The following is a 2,949-nucleotide window of genomic DNA, read 5'->3' as shown; positions in this document are numbered from 1 at the left end:
TTGCACACACTTTTGGTGTCTTGTGTTTTTCTGTGTTTTGTCTTTGGCTCCAGTGTGTAACGGTTTTCACAACATTTGTCCAAGAACCATATAGTCTTTTGGTTTGTTTGTTTGTTTGTAGGAAAAAATGGTTTTGTACATGGGATAAAACAATATAAATTCAAAACTTACAGATAAGGGTTAGCTCTATTACTCAACTCTTTAAAAAGTTTATATGAATATCTAGTCAAAACCATAAAGTATTGCCCATGAAATGTTATCTATACCAATTTCCAAGGAGACCACAGGACTGTTTACTGTCTTAGAATGTCCTCAGAGGGCTCTGTCATTGATCAGGTAACAGTAAAAACCCGAGTCCTTTCTTTCAAATGGAAAAGGAAAGCTGAGGGACAGAAGCTATTCAAACTTCGTCTTCTTTCCTTGTGGCTTGTGGTCACCTCCTCCTCCTCTGCCTCCTCGGAAGCTGCCTCACCCTCCAAAGCCTCCCTGGCCTCCACCAAATCCTCCTTGGCCTCCTCTGCCACCACCTCATCCTCCAAAGCCACCTCTGCCTCCACCATGACCCCCAAAGCCACCTTCACCCTTAGATTGGGACAGTCCAAGGTAACTTTATTTCCATCAATTTCACCATCATCCATGGCCTCCTTGCAGCTTTGGCATCCTCCTCACTGTTGAAGTTTACAAAGCCAAACCCTTTGGAGGACCCAGTTTCCCAGTCAGTGATTGTCCTTGCCGGAACAGAGCCATCAAATGACTCCTTTAATGTCTCTTCAGTGGTATCCTCAGACAGGCCTTTGACAAACAAGAGTTTTGGATGGCTGGCTTCTGGCATTAGGTGATCTCCTTGGTCCTTGCAACTTCAGCCTGATAACTCTGCCCTCAATTTCCCTTTTATTACAGGAATTTAAAGCTTCTTTAGCATCTTCAAATGAAGCAAACTCTATAAACGCATACCATTTAGATTTGCCAGTATGGTTCTGGGGTGCTTTGATAAAAGTTGCTTTCTCAAGTACTTCCAGAAGAGTTTCTTCTGTTGCACTGTAGGAGAGGTTGCTTAAAATCAGAGTTTTTGATTCAAAACGACAAGTGCTATTCTTTCCACCTCTATAGTCTTGATTTTCACCTTTCTCTCGAGTATAATACAGGGAAATAGATCGCCCATTGATCTCCATTCCCTGCTTTTCTTCAAAGGTTTTCTCTGCATCAGCTTCTGTCTTAAATTCAATATAAGCAATCCCTTTACTTTTCCCATCCTTGCTGACTAATCTGATCGCTGCAGCATCTTCAAACACTTTTTTTTAATTCATCCTGAGTGACTTTGTAAGGGAGATTTTTAGCCAAAAGTGTTCTCGCATCTCGCTCTTTCTTTTCCTTTTGGTTTCTCTAGTTTAAGTTCATTGCCCAGGCTTTCAAACCACTAAGTTCCAAGGCTTTTTCCAGGTCTTCAGCAGATTCAAAATCCACATAACCAAATTTCTTAGTCATACCAATTCTGACATCCACAACAGCAAGCTTGTTTGTAGCAAAAACATTGCTGATACCAGTTTTTAATTTAGGAGCAGATTTGTTAAAATTTAGGTTTCCAACAAAGATTGAAAGCTGTGGTCAGTTCTGTGCTTTCCACTTTCTGTTTCTTGGCTTCAGGGGCTGCTTTCTGTTTGGTCATTTTCTTCTTTCGTTTTCCATGTGCTTCTTTGACAGGCTCTTCCTCATCTTCTTCCTCCTCTTCCTTATCATCCTCATAGTCTTCATCCTCATCTTCATCATCACCCTTGTCCTCATCCTCTTCATCTTCCTCCTCCTCATCTTCATCATCATCATCTTCGTCATCATCTTCATCATCATCCTAGTCCTCATCATCCTTTTCTTCATCTTCATCCTCAGCCACATTCTTGGCTTTCACAGGAACAGCTTTTGCAGCTTTCTTTCCTTTGCCTGGCATAGTCTCCATAACTTCCTCTTCAGAGTCGTCTTCATCATCTTCATCATCATCCTCATCGTCCTCATCCTCTGAGGGATGGGCAGCAACTGCTGCTTTCCCCACTGTTGGTTTAAATTCATCCTCATCCTTATCCTTGTCATCATCGTCCTCCTGACTGTCCCCCTCCTCCTCTTCATCACTGTCTTCCTTCTTGGCATTCTTGCCATTCTTTGTCCCGTTGGCTGGGATGGCATCACTCTTCTTACTAGGAGTTGCTACTAATGCTTTGCCTGGTGTGGCTCCCTTTTTGCCAGGTGTGGTGACTGCTTTGGCTGGTGTAACTATCTTCTTGACAGGTGTTGCTGCTGCCTTTTTGCCTGGAGTGACAGCTGTTTTCTTTGCTGGTGTGGCAACTGCAACCTTCTTTGTTGAGGAAGCTACCACTTTCTTTGGTAGGGTTGCAGCAGCCTTCTGGCCTTTCTTCTGAGGTATGACAACCTCTTCTCCACTGCTATCACCTTCTACATCCTCTGACATTTCCTCATCTTCACTATCTTCTTCTACCTCCTTTGGAGGAGAAGCCATTTTCTTGGGGTCACCTTGATTTTTTTCCTGCCTTGGTTTTCTCATGAACATTATTCCTTTTGCAGTGAGACAACCCCACCCCTAAAAGAGGCAGTGCAGCCACGTGGGGGACCTGGTAGGCCACCATGTACCCAAAACAAGGTGCAAAAAGCACGCGGCAGAGCCACCTCTGGGGCGCACCACGTGTCGGCTTGCCAGGCTGGGGAGGAGACATCAAGAGTGCAGCTGGGCCTCGGACTAGGGCCATTGCCACCATTTCCCACCCCAAGGCACCGGTCCCTCTGGAGATCCCGGGACCCTCACCACGCGGCCCATGTGGCAGGTGGCGCTCCAGGGCATGTGTGTTAGGAGTCAGTTTCCAGCTCGTACGTGTCGTAAGAGTTTGGTCTCATCTCCCCACCCCAGGGCCCAGCACCCCCTCCTTGTGCTCAGTGACTCTGTCT

General features: G+C 45.3%; 1 pseudogene; it reads right to left on the bottom strand.

Annotated features, from left to right (window-relative positions):
- Positions 1-396: 396 nt before the first annotated feature.
- On the bottom strand, positions 397-2,557 carry LOC100413367 (nucleolin pseudogene; annotated as a pseudogene).
- Between the last annotated feature and the right edge of the window lie 392 nt (positions 2,558-2,949).

Source organism: Callithrix jacchus, chromosome 14 (genome assembly GCF_049354715.1).
Source record: "Callithrix jacchus isolate 240 chromosome 14, calJac240_pri, whole genome shotgun sequence".
Lineage (NCBI taxonomy): Eukaryota > Metazoa > Chordata > Mammalia > Primates > Cebidae > Callithrix > Callithrix jacchus.
Note: the sequence above shows the minus strand (reverse complement) of the source record. Positions and strands in the feature narration are given on the sequence as shown.